Source organism: Dermacentor albipictus, chromosome 4, assembly GCF_038994185.2.
Source record: "Dermacentor albipictus isolate Rhodes 1998 colony chromosome 4, USDA_Dalb.pri_finalv2, whole genome shotgun sequence".
Classification (NCBI taxonomy): Eukaryota; Metazoa; Arthropoda; class Arachnida; order Ixodida; family Ixodidae; genus Dermacentor; species Dermacentor albipictus.
Window position 1 is genome coordinate 67,952,908 of NC_091824.1, and position 19,121 is coordinate 67,972,028.

The 19,121-nt window shown below is 42.4% G+C and overlaps 1 protein-coding gene across 9 annotated transcripts in view; it reads right to left on the bottom strand.

The window, feature by feature from the left end:
• Positions 1-19,121, bottom strand: part of LOC135902034 (uncharacterized) — a 436,762-nt gene that overhangs the window by 53,179 nt on the left and 364,462 nt on the right. The gene's annotated exons all lie outside the window — the stretch shown is intronic.

Genomic DNA, 19,121 nt, shown 5'->3' on the forward strand with positions numbered 1-19,121 from the left:
TAAACAATATAGTCTGCTGCGGAGTGGTTTGCCGAAACCGGTCTGCAGCCGACTCTATTGCCTAATCATTGCGTGAATCTGCCTGACACATGCGGCTCTGTGCGTACATATTTTTCCTGGACATATAGCAAGCTTTTGGCTCTCTCCCTCACTTGGCCATTATCGAAGCTCCAAGTATGTTATCATTGAAGGCCGCACACTTTATTGCATCTCGGACTGCTTGTCGCACAGAACAATGATGGTACGCGATGATAATGTTACAAAGAAACCTAGCCCTGTTACTAGTTGAGCTCCTCTGCACAGCCTACTATCATCCCATTAGTTCAACTTTGCGCAGGCCTATGTCGCTGTTTACCTGAGAGGGAGAAATATCGGATATGTGTCGCAATCTGCGCGGATGATAGGACCGTATGGATTACTGGCCCTTCAAGCTGTGGACGGCAACTACGAGCAACATTGTAAGCGGTACTAGATGCAACAGCGGAACATTTTCATGAATTCAGCCTTCAGAATTCTCCATCTAAAACGGCATCTATTGGCTATCATCCTCGAGAGAGAGCACCACCATCCCTGAAATGTTTTAGACTGAATGATTCTCCTGCACCATGGGTAAAACAATTTAGATATCATGGTTTAATTATAGATGACCACAGCAGCTGGTGACCGGCTGTTAAAGCTGTCCGTACATTATCCCGGTCTCTCTTAAAATGTTTGATAGCACTGATAGTTCGAGGCAATGGTTGTGATCACTGAACAGCTCTACGAGTTTCAAGCAATAGTGATGTCAAGAGTACTTAATCATTTGCCTTCTGTCAATGTTCCACCTCGATAGAACAGGTAGAGAAACATAATCCATTAGCTCCTCGAGAAATACTAGGTCTTCCACGACCCACTCAATAAAACGCTTTACTTGCCGAAGCTAGACAATTACCACTAACGCTACAAGCTCATCAAAGAGCCTTACACCACATAAATCGTCTTTGTCGAGCCTGCGACAGCAAAAAGCTTCTTGAGCTACTGCGCAGCCTACCGCAGTCGTGAATAGCAAAAGTAGTGTCTGCCTTCCTTGAGACTGGTAAAGCCGGAGAAGATGCGGCACTTTAGAAAAGTACAACCGTCATCGCCTGCTCGTCCACTTAAGTGTGCCATGGGTTCGAAAGAAAACAGTGGCATGCCCTGCAAGTATACGTGAACTGACAGCATCCTTTCTAGAACAGCCATATAAAATAGTACTCAGGTTTACAGAGATGCTTGTGTTCACGAAAGCAGCACAACTTCGGCGTTTCGTTGCGCAGAACCAGCAGTATAGCGTTCTATTCTAATCGATTGTACGGCGTCTTCAACATCTGCAGAACACTTAGGTAATAATACGGACTCTGAAATAGATCATCCAGAAACCAAAATTATCAAAGGCAGTTACTCTAAGTGCCTCCCATGGGGCTTTCTGCCAGCTGTCTAGCGCCAACGCTGAGTCACCCCTTCTGTGCCAAGTATTAAAGATGGCCCATCAAATAACATTGGTATCTTAGGTTGGTATCTCAGGAAATGGGGCCGCTACAGCCTACCAGCATACAACCAGCATACCACGAGCATGCCACCAGCATACAACCTTAATTTCACAGACGACAATTTATGCAAGTTCTACAACACTAAAGTGCTTACACGCCACGATGCACCTAAAGCGCTCACACATGGATAAACGCGTAGCCAAGGAACCTCACTCGACTCCAATCATTGGCCGTACGCTCACACACTGCAGCAGGTCTCAAATGCCCAAATTACGCACCGTGTGTGTTAACGTAACGCACCACCTTTCTTGAAAGGACGTGCGCAGAGCCCTTTGTGTCTCGCTTGTGGACACTCCAGCAACACGATTGGTCACCTGCTCTTAGAATGTGCAATATCCCACAGATGTCGCTGTGTGCTGCTGAGCAAGTTTCAACAAATCAATGTTGCATGATGTGCGCTTAACAACATCGTGTTTCCGAAGGGTCGTGTGTCAACACGATATGAAGCCCACAAAGCTGTACTGGAATATTTGTCAGCCTCGGGACTAGACTCTCGGCTGTAACTCTGGTACTCTGCCTGTAACTGCGGGAGCTGTTTCTTATTCCTCAATTTTTTTTCCTTTTACCTCCTCCTTCTCTTTATATCTCATCTTTCTCCTCTGCAAGAGTGTGGGCGTGGTGTAACTTAAAAAAAAAAACGATTGCTAGCCCGTTTTTCTTTCTCTTTGTGGTGCTTGTACATGGGTTTCCATGATTAATAATAATAATAATAATAATAATAATAATAATAATAATAATAATAATAATAATAATAATAATAATAATAATAATAATAACATGTAATGTAATATGACATGTAACATGTCAAAAGCATTCGACAAGGTGTGTCACAAACTATTACTTCATAAACTAAAAGAACTCAACATAGACGGTAACCTTTTGAAATGGATTGAATGTTTTCTGCTCAACCGCTCGCAATTTGTTTGTGCTAACGACATTAACTCCGGTTTTACAGAGGTCCATTCAGGTGTTCCACAGGGTTCCGTCCTTGGACCCCTACTGTTCCTAATTTACATTAATGATCTTCCCTCGCATATCAACTCCCATATCCATCTATTCGCTGATGATTGTGCCATTTTCAGAGAAATTACCAATGCTAACGATATTGAATTACTTCAGTCAGACCTTACCACGATAGGGAACTGGTGCAATGAATGGTTAATGGAGCTCAATATTAACAAATGCAAAGTCATGCGTGTTTCTCGGAAAACATCTACAATACCGTCATACTACATTAACAACATGTCGTTGGAATCAGTTTCTTCATATAAATATCTTGGTGTTTACATCACTTCTAACCTAAACTGGTCTCTTCATACTGAAAACATAATCAAAAACGCTAATCGCATGCTTGGCTACCTACGTCGCAACTTTTTCAACGTACCTACTAATTTGAAATTTTTGTTATATAAAACATTAATACGACCCAAACTCGAATACGCGACTCCAGTATGAGACCCTGCTCATGAAAACCTAATCACTGACCTCGAGATGGTTCAGAATAACTCTGTACATTTTATTCTTGCTAACTACAACCGCACAGCGAGTATAACTAACATGAAATCTAATCTTTGCCTCCCATCGCTGGCATCTCGCAGAAAAGTGTCTCGTATTGCCCTCTTCCACAAGTTGTACCATCACCATACTCTACGAGATCACCTCATCCCCCGTCCAATTTATGTACAATCCAATTTATGTATGATCATCAGTACAAAGTTGGTATTTTGTCATGCAACACTAAAAGTTTTTCACAATCATTCCTTCCGCGAACCTCGCGTGACTGGAACCATCTTCCCGCCGAAGTTGTAGGCCTTATTAATTAGGAACAGTTCCGTGAAGCTTTAGCTAATATTGTATATACAGGTGCCATATAAACGCTCATGTAACCAACTGTCTTTGTCCTCTTTTTGTATTTACCACTCCCCCTCTGTAATGCCCTTGGCCCTGAGGGGTATAATAAATGAAATGAAATGAATGAAAGTAACATTGACACCATGTGCAAAATACCTTCCGAGTACTACTGTGTTCACGTAGTTTCCTGCTTGCCGTCATCACAGAGGATATCTATTTATCTTCGTTTCATTATTGAGTGGGTACAGCCTCCGTGTGTTCAATCATCACTCTTCTGCCTTTATTTCTCTACAGGAACACATAATTTCCGAGGTGCGGGAAAATGGAGATGCGTGGGAGTGTCTGCTACGTTATAAACTCAGAGTTCTCACGCGTGAAAAAAGAAAAAAAAACGAGCCACGCAGAGTAGTATATACTCGTCAACGTTTCGTGATCGTGCGAAAAGAAAAGCAGTTATTACTGTTCATCGACACCAGCATCTTCTCTTTCCTGCTTTAAGTTTTTTGCCCGAGCCATTCTATGGACGTATCTAATGCACAGATAAATCCACGCGCCTTTTAGTCTACGTTACATCTCAGCTAACACATACCTTCGTTTTTTTTTCAAATGTCGCTATTTATAGATTTTGAGATAAATACACCCGTGTAGTATCTCAACGTGAGAGAAAAAAGATAAAAAGAGAGAACGCTAAAAAGTACGAATCGAAAACAGAGAAGTTTGTTCCCAGCATTTTTTGTTTGTCTTACTCTCCTTTTGTTTATTCTGTCTTTTACTCCCGCTCATCCTCGCTTCGCAGACTAATAATGATTTATGCGGCTCATTTCTGATGTGGTATTGACTGTTTTCCTTCTCCTTTTGTTACCTCGTGAAAAGTCAAGCGAATGTTTTCATACCTTGTGTAGTAATGCACCTATATTCGAACCCAGTTTGTTACACCGGCTGAGTGAAAGAAAGCAGAACAGACATTCAAGGATAAGGGTTTCCACAGAAACTGGCAGGACGATAAGGCATCTCCGGAACGGTTCGCGATATAAACAAACACTCTGCGCGCATTCTCGTCGAAGTAGAAAGCAGGCAGTCATGAATGCGAGTTCGGAATCAATATTCATGTCCGATGCGAGAATTGCCATGCTTGCAACGCGCAGTTTTGTAAGAAATGGCGAGACTGCTTAGATGTTCGTATATCTAGCCCTCACGCTTTTTTCCCCGAGTCCTGACGTGATCTTTTTTCGAGAGCAGGTGAGGAATGGAATGAGCATGTCTTCAACACACCTAGTGTAAAAATGGCAGCGAACCTACAAAAGAGAAAATGTTAATGCCCGCTGGTTGAGAATGATGGAGTAAAAAAAGGAAAGGAGCTGTTGGACACCATTGAGAAATGTAGTGGCACGCTGTATTCGCAATATTCCTAGAGCTATAGCTCATGGCTTACTTGCAAATCCAGGAATTTCTCGTTCTTATTGTATACTGCGTGTGGTAGTTTACTTTTTTAATCCTTTCAGGCACGCATTTAGCCCCATTATTTGTTTAAAGGCCAGGGGTAGATGCGGCGGCGTACCTTGCAGGCAACAGGCAACGGCGAGGTTTTTCCGCAGAACCTATAAGTCCATCTGGCAGTGCCTTTTTCCTATCTAGTGTTGTGCCTAAGCTGATAAGTGACCGTGAAAACAACAGAGGTACAGCGCACTATGAAAGAAATGTCATGTACATAGCACAAGTGTAACTTCAAACTACACCAATAAGATTCAGGGGGAAATGGTGTTCCGAATTTTGATAATCGGCAAGTTGCTGCATAGGCTTTCGACATGAGCACCAGGCGCTCAGTGTCTCTCGCAGGATGGTTGAAGCTTGCTTCCTCTTTCGCAAAAAAAAAATTAATCTTCTGTAATTAATCAAACAATGGATGTTCATCCGGCGAGCTGCGAGTTCACGGTAAGAAATCACAGACGTATTGCTTCGCAAGCAATGTGTCATTTGCCGACCATTTTCGTCATCACCATCAACAACAACAACCTATTTTAAGCTCACTGCTGGACTAAGGCCTCTCCCTCCTATCTCCAATTACTCCTGTGTTACGATAACCCATTCCAACTTGCGCCTGCGAATTCCTAATTTCATCACCCCTCCTAGCCTTCTGCCATCGTCGACTGCATTTCCTTTCTCTTCCATTTTCACTATAGCATTATGTAGCTTTTCACAACTGGCGGGCACTTGTGTTTATGAATTGCAGTGTAGTAAGCATAGCTGCGCTAATACGTGCCAGTATTGTAATAAAATACACTGAAGCTTTGCATGAATCCCCCTTCAGGAGAGCTTTGCATAATATACGAACAAGCTATAACCGACGCACGTTGAATACGTCAGCACTAACATCCACAAGACAACAGAAACCTTTTCCATTTGTATGCTTCAAAAATCTACATATAAAAACGAAATATTGTGCTCTCTAATCTTTCTCAAACTTCCGTTCTATCTTTCGCTCCAGTGATTACAACACGCATGAATGAAGTCCGTCTTCTGCAAAACATTGCGATAATTATTCTAACGTTAAAGTTGATTGCCCTCGCTTAATCATATTTCTTTCTTTTGACTGCTAAACTCTGCAGTTTGACAGACATGGGGCTCTGTTTTCGTAGTCGTTGTTGGCACAACAGGCAATACTCGCCCTAGTTCCATGATATTACAAGAGCATTGCATTTTAGGCGAGAAGTGAAGCATATGTGCGTGTTAGAATTGGCACCTTTACCGCGCTACTTACATCTCAGCTTTCGTGGCTTTGCCCGCCCACACCTTCACGCTTGTTAATTGTTCAGGTTAGGGCAAGAAAGACTCTGCGTGGCCTTTCTAGGAAAAGTCAATTTGAAAAGAATGGAAAAAAAATGTTTAGCTATGCTGTCAGAGCCTCAAAGCCGCTGGCGAGCCTTTTGAAGTTCGCGGCATTTAGAAATTACGTTCTGCAACTCTTACTTTAAAGATCCATTTAGTTTTTGCTACCCTGAATACCAAAGCACTCATGACGTCAGGGCTTACTTTGCCATGGTTTCAGTTTCATGTTTTGATACTGTGGCTTAAGAACCACAGAAGCACAGCGCGGACTCAGCAGCGAGAGAAATTGGCTTATAATATACGGCGCTGGCTGCTCATCACAGGTTCTAATCCGATTAGTCACCACGGCTTCTTTTGAGAGGAGAAATAAAAACGACGGTCACGCGTTCGATATGGTTTTCGTCTTACTTCTTCATCGAGGTGGGATCGTATAGCAAGATGAGTGTTGCGAAAGATGACAGAGCGCAACGTACATCATGTGACGCATGTTTGGGTGCGTAGTATACCCAACACTTTCATCCGAGGCGACCCTGCAAACGTTAGATCCCTTAGCTGTGCCAGTGTGCGAATGAAACTATTTGAATAGATTCCCATTGAATGCCGCTTTATGTGAGGTAACCCTTGCAGTGTCTTCTCACCTCCCTCTCCGTCCGCCATTACTATATGCATGCATGGTCTACTTAGGGAGCGCGACATGACGAGGAAGAAGAGGGGGATAGACAGGACGTACTCGTTTTTTCGTGCCAGGTGTCATGACACTCTTGTCCCAATTTTCCGCGCGTTCCTCTTTTGCTTCTTGTCACTTTCTTTTGATACCTTTGTGTTTGCGCCCACCTGTGTTCGCAAAAAGATGTAGCTTATATCTACACCTCCTGTTCCTGTTTTCAAAAAATGGTGTTTAGAGCCACTATTGAGTGTACTTTGCCGTTTAATTCCCGCACTGAGACATCATCGGTACTTTCTAAGAAGTTTGTCATCCGAGTTCCACACTGTTCTGCATTGGGAGGCGACCTTTTAACTTGACATTTCCTGACTTGATATTTTCTTTAATCTGTTGGCTAGGTGCAAAGTGGCGTTAGTCTAGGCAGCGTTTAATAATGCGTTAATAAAATCGTTATTTTTTGGTGAATAAATGTTCGTGCAAGCCACCCCTGGTCTCATACCGGTAAACTTGCTCCAAGCCCCTTACAAGTAATGCGTATGGTGGAATCGTACACATCGACCTGAGGGGGTGGTCTTAATGGCCTGATTTTTTATCCACTGAGAATTATTTACTCGTTTGAGCTGGCGGGGTCAGATAGCACGGGGCTCCACTCTGCTGTTGTCGCAAGGAATAACAAAATAATGAAATTGTTCTGCGCTTCCCTTGTGCTTGTATATAGAAGAGTAGGATACCTCCGGGAGATACGAACCCGTAATCTCTTTTTGATGAAGATGGTGCTCTTTTTAATGTGTGCACTCATTTATCTCTGTTTCTCGAAAGACAATCCTTGAGTGTGCTTTCGACAGAGCTCTATTCACGTAGAAACAGAATACCCCCCCCCCCCCCTCCCCGAAAACAGAAAGCTTTGAATGAAGTTCTTTTGCAATGAAAATGAAGCCCGCAATAACCGCGGGAATAGAGCAGACTTTGAACCTAATCATTGAATGACTGTAGCTTACAGAGCTGTTGTGGACTTTTCTGCATCAAGCAGATTAAGCAACCTAAACAAAACTGATCTGGTTGCTTCACATGCTCTTGTATAGAAGGAAAGAGCAGGAAAAGTTCATCTAGAGTCGCATAATATTGGAATAAACTTGAGAAACGACAAACGAGCCCGACGTACGCCTGACAGCACCAAGAACCGCATCCAATAGCTTTCCTAAAGTTCTGAAAGGTTTCGACACTAAACAAAGCATTCTCTCTCCTTTCACGTCCTACGGATAGGCTCCTTATGGTTATACATGTTTCCCGCTTTTAGTTATCGATTACTTCTCCCAAAGAACCTTAGCGCAGAAGGCTAGATCTGCGCTGCTGTAGTTGTAATTACTATATCTACCCTAAACTAATTATTTAAAACTTAATGAGTAAAAAAATAGACCTGCACAAATACAAACTTTTCAGTATACGAATCAAATACGAAGGGTAAGTTTCGAGTATGGAATCGAATATAGAATAGTCAAAATTAGACACATATTTTTTGATCAGGAATAAGTACTTTGGTATTACTATGTACTAGTCTACTGTCTATTTGAAAACAACAGCTAAATATCAGAAACACTGCCGATGTTTGTTTTTTTACACAAGATCAGTTGTCATTAATAAACCTGCACCAATAGACCCTGAACGTATTTATAGCTTGGTTGCCATGAAGCGTTTTTAAAATCAATGGCTGCTGTACGATTAGGCTTCCAAAAACTTTAGGAAATGGTTGGCGAAAGAAAGGTGAAAAGTTGTCGAAAAAGCAAGAACAAAGGTTCTGAAGGTGTTGTGTACCATAAGTATATGTAAAAAGGAAAAACAAGAAAAAGAAAATGCAGCAACATGCAAAAACAATGCAAGAAAAACATCACTGGTTGTGACTAGACTTCCAAAAGCACTAAATGACAATATAAAAGCAATTTCCATGGATGTTTGCTTCGTAAAACCGAAAACAAAGCTTTGTCTTCGTGAAACCGAAAACCATTTTGTCTCTGCATTGCCTCTGAACTTTCTGTCCTTGTTTCAATTCTGATAATTGGCAATGCTCTGTTTAGCATACGAAACAGTCACAAGGCTTTAAGAGTACGTTGCTGCGAAATATATGGCTAGTTTCCAGTATGCCAAAATATCGAATAGTTCATTTTCGTATGCGAATACTTTAAGGTATAATATTCGAATCTATTCGCAACTACGAATACTCGCCAACCCCTAGTACGAATGTGTTAATTAGTCGATTGTACACTGTAATTTCTGGGGAACGCAATCTCAGCATCTTCTAGGAATACATATTGAAAACTAGGATTGTGCTAGGTGCCAACATATTTTTAAAAAATTATCTAATCTAAGCCAACACCCCGCATAAGCGAGATAAAGCAACAAAAGTTGCTGATAAAGTATAATTCCTTGATTAAACACCCAAAGAGAATGGTATGTGTAGCACAGGAAATCATTGAATTAAAAGCTATTGCAAATATGAAAGGAACAGTAGCTCCATATAGCGTGTTCTTATATATAACACATTCCAAGCACTTCCACTTCAATTTTAGTGTTTGCAAACTAGGCAAGTGCTGTATCTCTTGCTTTTATGGCAGCAGTGAAATTTCTTTGAGCAAGAAGTATTTGATATGTCACCAGAAGACAACGATGAAGTGTGCGTGTAAAAGCACAGGCATTTTTGGCACGAGAACGCCTTACGCAACGAACGCCTCAGCAGTGTTCGCTCCTACGCCTGAACTACTTTCTGCTACTATGTTCCTGTTTCCTTGAGTAAATAAATCGTCGGCAGCCAAGCACGGCTGTAGAGATGTAACAGTATTAACTTGTTGTAAACTAAATATCCTAACATTTAGCTCCTCTGCTTCTCTGCGGTGCTGCTAACTTTTCAAGACACGCTACTGAGCCAGAGGTAAGTGATTTGTATTGCTTTCTGTTGCTGGCGTTTTAACACGTGGTGGTCCTTATACGTTGAACACTTAGATGTTCATGACTTACTTCATTTTTTCGTGGGTCACTAGATTGGGGTAGCAATAAATGTGAATTATTTAACATACATATATTCTCCAACTGCGGTTGGTTGTAATGTTTTCAGAAATGAATGTTGTATATAGTTGCAGCTAATAGACCACACTTTGTGGATGCTGCCGAAGAAAGCAGAATATCATATAGTAAAAACGCGGCATTCCTTCCTCATATTCCGTTTTCGAGCTTACAGCCAGAAGTATGTCACATTAGGAGAGTTGTTCTTTCAACCCTGGTTTAACAGGAAAAAGGATATTCTTTTTGATATAATCATTTGGAAATGCCACCATTGTAATTTATCTCTCGTCGCGACACGCCCGGTCGCACACGCTTTGCTAGATCACCGTTTCTGTTTTCCTGGAATTCTTAATATAGCATCTGCAGTATTGACAATTAATTAAGCTTTCTTTCGCTTTCCATTTAGTCGAATATTGAAAACGAAAAATAAATCTCAAATCCATACGCCACAGCATACCAAAGTTTCAGACACACGTCGACGCTTATGTAAAGCAAGGACGGGGGTGATTGGCAGTTCCTCTAAATGCTTCCCGTCTGCACCGTCAAGGGACGGCGTCTCGCTAAACCACAAAGAGCGCACTCCTCTCTTAATTTCCGGTTTCTTGCATTTCCCGCTGCTTCTGGCAGTATGTCTGTACGCACGTATATCTTTTAACTTGATTCACCGTACACTGCAAGCCTCTTTCAGATGCGGTACAATCTTCCCGTCGTCATTTCCTTGCTTATTTTAAGCAAATAGATATTTCGCTTTAGTGCCGATTCTCCATTGCGTCGTCGTCTCTCCATTGCCTCACATGTGTCACGCGAGTGGGATAATAGAAAACGTGGAAAGCCAACTTTACGCTATGAAGCCGGTAACACTCTTGCTACACTCTGAGGTGAATGATTTCAGCACCCGTGAGGATTCATACGCGTGCGAATGTGCGCATATATTTGAATAAATATCGAAAGCAGCACAATGGAAAGCCGCCGCCTTCTCGTGTACCACTGTGACTCACAGCCGCCTTTCACCACCTGGCATTGTGAATCTACGCGCGTATATATATATATATATATATATATATATATATATATATATATATATATATATATATATATATATATATATATATATATATATATATATATATCCGAGGGACGGATTTCTATTAGTCATATTGTAGGAAGCCAACAAACAACGATACCAAGGACAGCACAAAGAAAATTATCTGGAGTTCTTAATTGAAATAAAGAAACGATATATACATAGAAATTAAAGTGGATGAAATAACGACTGGCCGCAGGTGGGATACGAGCCCACGTCTTCGCATCACGTGAGCTCTTGCATAGCCGTGCCACTTCTGACGAAAACGTCCAAACAGATGATGATGACGGGGGAGTCCGGTAATTGATAAAAATATTACATCACTGTGCAAATTGGAACATTCAGATCACCACCATGCCTGCTTTCTTCTGAGAAGAAATCTTTGTGCAGCGAAAGGGAAAACGTGCGTTTCCAAGCATTTTAATAGAAGAACAGACCAGTTCTAGTAGTGCTTTCTGCGCTTTCAGACTGACTGTACCTCATCAATTTACGAGGATAATGTATTCAATCAAGCAGAGCTATATCCAGAACATGTCTATTTCTTTTTCTGTTGAGCAGGAAATCACTTCGATGAACGTATTCATCATTTATAGCGCCACGATATAGACAAATTATTCGCGCTTACAAATCAGTCTACTCTATACACACACAAAAGAAATCTCAATTCGTATAAAACTTTCGTTTCTCAGTAATAAGCATACATAGAGCTACTTTCCACATTTGACTGAGTTGATACGAATTTGTTTGCCAGGCATAATACAAGTAAGCAAAAATTTGCCTGTCTATTCCTATGTCTATATTTTTCTCCTGGTCGCGTGCCAACAGAAATCAAGCCTTCGGAAATTATGAAGATCGTCCTGCTAACAAGGCTTACGGTGCCTGTTTCCTTAAATTTAATGGTCTTGAAATTGTAAATTAACTACGGTTAAAAATAAGGCATGCGAGCAGCTTATTTCTGCGCTTAAGAGGAAGCTTTAGCTTGGGTGCTCCTATCTTAATACATCTAAAAGGAGAACTCCTTTTTTTCAACAACCACTGCACCAAATTTGACGAGGTTTGTCGAATTTAAAATAAAAACCTAAAATGTAGTGACTGATGGTGGCGAATTTATAATTTAGGTCGTCATTTTTTTAATAAGGATTGGCAAAAATCGGAGATTTTCAGAAAACGACACTATCAAGTTTACAGCTCTCTAACTCAGCAAAAAAAAATGAAATCACAATTCCGTGAATTGCATCTGATAGTACGCCTAAAGCGCACAAAATTGATATGTTACACATGAACTAAAGAAAGTCAACAGTATGAGAATACAGATTTTGGAGAACCCTTGCACACAACGAAACAGAGTCACGTAACATATAAGTTGACAAAGCTAACGTCTCCGCTTTGAATGATCTAAGGATGCCGGTTACAGGACTGCGATGCCTGTTCTTGATACACAGCTATTAATTTATAAACTTCGTGCGTCTATATGTTTAGAACTCTCGAATTTTTGTAAATGATTTTCACAAAATTCACGCCATAGACCAAAACTGCGCTTCCAACAGTCACAAGAATTCAAATTTATCGCTCAAATAAAACAAATTTCATTCAAATCAGTCACGGGGTTATCTCAGAAAAGCGTTTTTGCGTTTCACATCGCTTTGAATATGCCCCGTTGGAGTTGAACACGAGCTAAAGCCTCCTCTTAATGGCGTCCTGAACGATTATGCAACAAAATCAAGGGAGGCATTTGAAGTTAAAATACGCTATTTCAAGAATACTTTGCAGCGAATTGTACTTCAATGCGTTCAGCACAGGTGTAGATATTGGCAGTCAAAGATCGCCTTTGATCGTCTTCGTGCCGCTCCCGGGGTGGCTTGCGCGAACATTTCATAACGAAAGTAATAACAAATTTGGGAACCCGTTCGTGTGCGGACTAGGAGTCCTCAAGGCAACATTTAATAAAGAACGCGTTCCTAAATATGTTATTATTTTTCGTACATAAATGTTTGTGCAAGCCACCCCCGGTCCTTCTTCGACGCAATGCACTACGAAGGCTCTGGCGGAGTGGGGTGGTTCCCACAACGATCCGCCTACTGAACGTCACCATAGCGCGCAGTTCAAATTCGGTATTGAATGTTCACATAGATGTCTCTACTTTCGATTTTGGGGCCTACGACGCGCAAATCTCAGAGGCTATACCTGAGGCCGCGGCTGAATTATTAGTGGCTTATTCAATTGATCTGCAACAGTGTGCCGTTGCCTATAAGCTGTGGAAAGAGCTTGGCGTGACCTGGAGCCCCACAGACAGCAACAGGCAGTCGATTGCACAAAAAATTCAAACTATTACAAATAAATGTAGACATTATGAGAAAAATAAATTCTAGGAAAATAGGCACAGCATACAAGATAGAAAACGCTTCCGATTCATAAATTCAGAAGAAAAAGAATTGGAATAGGCCTTGATAAAAGTACCGCTAGGGCTACTGAAACAGGCTGATCAGAAATCAAGTTATGTAACAGTCAAGAAGGTCAGAGAAATGTTCATTGACTCATCATAAAACTTTGTGCTTCAAATTTAAATGTGCTGACGGGAGCATCGAAATCGCTGTGAAGTTTTAATACGTAACCAAGTGTGGGAATGTGATTGTCAAGGCTAAATTTCTCAAGCACTTGGACCTGTTAGAAAACCAGTGCCATTATTCCGGGAAGTCCTTGATTTTTGCTTTGTTTTTATTTGATTCAGGTATGTTCCACTCGGTGTGTGCCTATTCTAGGCCAATTCTTCAGAATTTGTACGCGCCACCTTGAAACAAAGGGCACGGAATCCTTAAATGCAGCTTTCCTTCCCTATGTGCAAGGCTTTGGAAAGACAGGTTTCAAATTATCAGCTATGGCTGATCACGCAAACCAAGTGCAGCCGCCATTCAGGTCGACAGACCGAGTATTAAGCGTCCAGACTAACTGACGGATCTTGAGGAACTAAGTAGGCGGTCGAACCTTGTGATTCCCGGCATTCCCGAGCGCCTAGACGAAACAGAAACATTTATCTTAACTGCTTAAAGAAAAAGCAGTTAAGATGCGTTTCGAGATGAAATGGAAGTGAAATATGATTATATTGGGGGGCGTATCCATCGCCCTAGTAAACAAAAGGCAACCATACCTCTAATAAAATGTTCGCAAAACGTTGATGAGAAAAGACCATACTAGCAAATGCGAAAGAACCGAACGGCTCCAGTGTATTGATTCATCCAAATTATTACCGCGTTTCACTAAGAAATGCTTCTAGCAGGTGGCGCGAAGGGGTAGCCGCGGTGACACGGTTTATTTAGGCCGGCCATCCATGGTGCCGCGGGACCACCGCTGCCGCTCAGGTGGAGCGCGCCATCCTCTTCGAATTTCTCGAGCTACATGCACGTGAGCCGTCTTTTGCTTCAACGACTCCGGAGGTGATAGTCCCGCCGCTACAAGCTTAAGATTGACAGAGAACCTATAAATATGTGATGATGAGCAAAATACAAAAGCAAAGGTGACGTATCGGCCGAGCGATCAAGCTGAAGCGTGACATATGATACCGACGTTAGACAAAAAAAAAATGCTAGCCAAACATTTATTCTGTGTGCCTTGTGCAAGCATCGCAACACAAGCGTCCGAATATCTAACAAAACTGCAGGCACAAATGCAGTACACAACAATAAAATACTCCTGGCTGGTCACTTTATTCTCCCTGTCATTGATGGGGATTGTCCCGAAGTTAAAAACAGCGTTAAAATATATTCGCTATTATGATCGCACACAACATTATCCAAGTCACAGTTAGTTTTTAGGTATTGTATTTCTTCTCCGCTATGTCGTTGACTATAATGTACTTGTTGATCATAGGATATCGAACTCAGCACAGCCTTGTCAGGGTTTCTGTTTGAATTTCCCGCTGTAAAGTGCAGAAACAGAGCATCGTACATTGCTTCAAATGATATTCTTGTGCGGATGACGCGCCCGTTTTTGATCATTTGGAATCACGTCTCACCGACTCTATAAGACTCTATACAGCGTTCACAAGACTCTATGACACGTTCCCCCTGTCCCTTTTAATAAAGCATTTCATTCATTCATATTTTGAATCCGCATGCCACCTGATATTTGTTGCATCCCATAAAGAACACATGCAATCTGACCCGTCCTAAAGCGTTAGCTTAGCTCGTTCTATAGTTTCGCGCTACGCCCTCCGCCTTTGCAATACGCAAAAAATACCTGTCAATATTTCACATATAATTGCGCTTCATTCTGACTTTGCTGCTTTTTAGTTAGAAGTTTGTATTAAGGTTTGATGCTCTGCACGGAAAGTGGTCTGTCTGCATCTTATCTCCGAAAAATATTGGTAGTGTATTGATCAAAATCATAAAAAATGAAAAATAAGCTTGTGTTCTTGTTGCGGCTAAAGGGATTAACTATAACACCACAAATGATTCTGTAGCGTATGCAACAATTTCTGCTTTGTTACACTCTCTTAGCATAAATTTCTCTGTCGTAGTCAGCAAAATAAAAAAAGAAACTCTACATAATGCCGCGCCGACCCGCCGCAGAGGCGAAGCAGGTGTTAAGTAATCCCAACACGTGGGCCCATCCCGAAGATAGTGCAATGCCGGGGCGACTCGCGGCTGCGGTGAAGCAGGCGTTAAGCACTCCCCATGCGTGGGCAGATACCGAAAATAGTGCAATGCCGGGCCGACTCGCCGTGAAAGTGAAGCAAGCATTAAGAAATCCCCATACATGGGAAGATCGCGAAGACAGTGCGATGCCGGGCTGACCCGCGGTGCAGGTGAAGCAGACGTTAAGCACTCCCCATACGTGGGCCGATCCCGAAGATAGTGCAATGCCGGGCCGACCCGCGGCGGAGGCGCAGTTCACCATTAAGGGACCCACATACACAGATTCGCTGATCATCCTACTTCACAGGGTGGAAGGGCGCTGTGTTTTTTTCGAATTAGCCTGCCTCCCCGGACATGCCGCATACTCAGCTCATCCACTGCACCTTGACTATTTCGTGTGCTTGCGCCGATTCCAGGCTAATGCATAAAAATGATCTTCACCTCTCCTGCATGATGCACAAGAGCTCTGCAGCATTGACTGCATCACTGCTGTGTCACTTGAGCTTAGTTCAAGTGTTTCTTCTGCAAAAAAGTGGTTTCATCCATGACAAAGACATGGATAAATGTAAGGAAGCACTTTATGAAATAAAGTACAAATATACTTGTTAAACACTTTCCTTTTCTACTTCATAGAGTTCAGGCATAGTTAGAAATGATGACGCACACAAATATAAGCGCACCTGCCCAGAGTTCAGGTAAACAGGGTACTTTTTTTCACCCCACCAAACTTTTTGAAAGATTTACTATGACAGATAGAACAATTAAAGCCCTTGATCTAAGTTACTCGATGTGGCGGCCATCACTTCTCCGAGAAATCAAAATAGTTAATTTACCAACTAATATAATTACGCTAATGAACTATTTCATTAATTACTTTACACCGCACATTTATACATACGAATTATAGCCGCTGAATTTTCACTGCGTATCCACTTGGAAGGAATTCTCTGGACTGCACCAATTTCAAGATATTAATTTTCAAAGTGAGTGACGAAATGTATTCGCGTTTCCGTTATTTTTTAGAAGCTGGTGTTTTATACATCGAAGCACAAAACTAACGGGAACAGCAATGCATGACGACGAACACTTTCAAAATGATTATCTAGCAACTCGGGCTGTCCAAAGAATTCATTCCAAGTAGATAGGCCATGCAAACGCAGCGGCTATAATTCTTACAACGGAATGTGTGCCGCAAAGTTACTAATTAAAAGTTAAATAGAGTAATTACGTCAGTTGTTGAACTAACCATTTCGATTTCTAGTAGAAGCTATGGCTGCCGCATTGAGTAATTTAGCTCAAGGGTTATAATTCAATTATCATCATCATCAGCAGCAGCAGCAGCAGCAGCAGCCTGGTTACGCCCACTGCAGGGCAAAGGCCTCTCACATATTTCTCCAACAACCCCGGTCATGTACTAATTGTGGCCATGCCGTCCCTGCAAATTTCTTAATCTCATCCGCCCACCTAACTTTCTGCCGTCCCCTGCTACGCTTCCCTTCCCTTGGAATCCAGTCCGTAACCCTTAATGACCATCGGTTATCTTCCCTCCTCATTACATGTCCTGCCCATGCCCATTTCTTTTTCTTGATTTCAACTAAGATGTCATTAACTCGCGTTTGTTCCCTCACCCAATCTGCTCTTTTCTTATCCCTTAACGTTACACCTATCATTCTTCTTTCCATAGCTCGTTGCGCCGTCCTCAATTTGAGTAGAACCCTTTTCGTAAGCCTCCAGGTTTCTGCCCCGTAGGTGAGTACTGGTAAGTTTTGTTCATATAGGAGGTTGTGGCCAAGTACTGCACCAGGGTGGCCAATCCTGCTCTGGTGAGGGAGTGCGTTACCGGTTCTGGTCACCGGGATCAGGCCACACTCCAGGCCTGTTTATGCAATTTCAATTATGTTATGCAATTCAATTATCGGCTACAGGTCATTTTTACCAAAAATATGGTGCACCTAAATAAACACCCTGTATGTATATTAGTTGTGTGCCCACAGAATGTGAGCAACACGTTTGTATGTATGAAAGCTATGCCAGCAAGGGCCGTATTCTGAAACAATCTACTTCAGTGACACTATCGCCTCAGCAATACTTCGCCGTCAGGTGCTGAGCAAAATCGGATGACCTAGCTCATCCGATTTCAGTAAAACAACCAATCAGCGCACGGCTCACGGCGAACTACTGCTGAAGCGACAGTATTACCGAAGTGGATCGTTTCAAAATACTGCCCCAAGATTCACGAAGAATAAAGATACGTTTGTTTCAGAAAAAGGCAAACAGGTCAGCCACTCTGCATTGCAAAAAGAGGGAGAGAAGAAGGAAGAGGGTTTTATGGAATGACCATGTGGAAGGAAGAGAGATGGCAATCCATGCAACCACATCACGAAAGCGGCTAATCACAACTGCGAGTTGGGATCTGTGCTGCGCAAGAAGCGTTAAAGATGCCTGGAGAGCTTTCCACCTCTGGCCACGCTGCCAGTACCAGGTTGTCTGAGAGAAGCCTGCTCTCGAAAGTCTACGCACCTTCATCACTCTCCGCTCGTCCGCTGTCATGCAGCATCCCGTTCAAGATCTCCGTTCAGGTTTCATTCATTCATTCCGAAGTACTTTGCGTTGCTGGAGCATCTAGCGGGCGGTCGCTGTGAAAGGGGTTTGGTAGTCGCGCAGTCAGGCGTGGTACAATTGCTTCAACCTGCGCAAGCCGATCGACCACACCCAGTGGTGGTGGGCGGCCTACTGTAAATACTCGGTACGCATTGTACTAGTGGCCCTTCACGAAGAAGTGAAACATACCTGCAGTCATGACATCACGAATTTGTTTGGCTTTCTCGCGGTTCCACTTTTGCTTCATGTGCCCCATAGCTTGTCGAGCTGTTTGGCGTCCCGGGGACGTGCAAAGGGCCTGCTATGTTACTCTGCGCATAGTTTCTCACATGCCTTGGCCTTCGCGTTTGTGGACACTGTGTCTGTGCGCTTGTTCTCAATCGCGTTATTGTACTTGTTGAAGAGGTTCTGCAGAAGGTCCTTCTCTTCTTCTGTAAAGTACGTCTTGCCAGGCATATTCGTTGCATTCGTTTCGACATTCGATATTATGTTAGCACACAACATTATCCAAGTGGCAGTTAGGTTTTTGATATAGTGTTTCTTCGCTGCAGTATTCTTGACTATAATGTACTTGTTGATCATGGGGTGTCTCAGCACAGCCTTGACAGGATTTCTGGTTCATGCTCTAAAGTGTACTTCGCTTCAAATAGTATTCACGTATGGATGACGCCTTCGTTTTACAGCGAAGCTGTAAATGGCTAGGCTCTCATGCATTTTTGTTCTCTGTGAACAAAAACTGTCATCATCAATGGCTCATACCCCGTAAGCATTCATACTCCCGTAAGCAAGCAATGAAACGGCACATAACCCCGTAAGGCAGAGGATACAAGCACTCAGCAAAG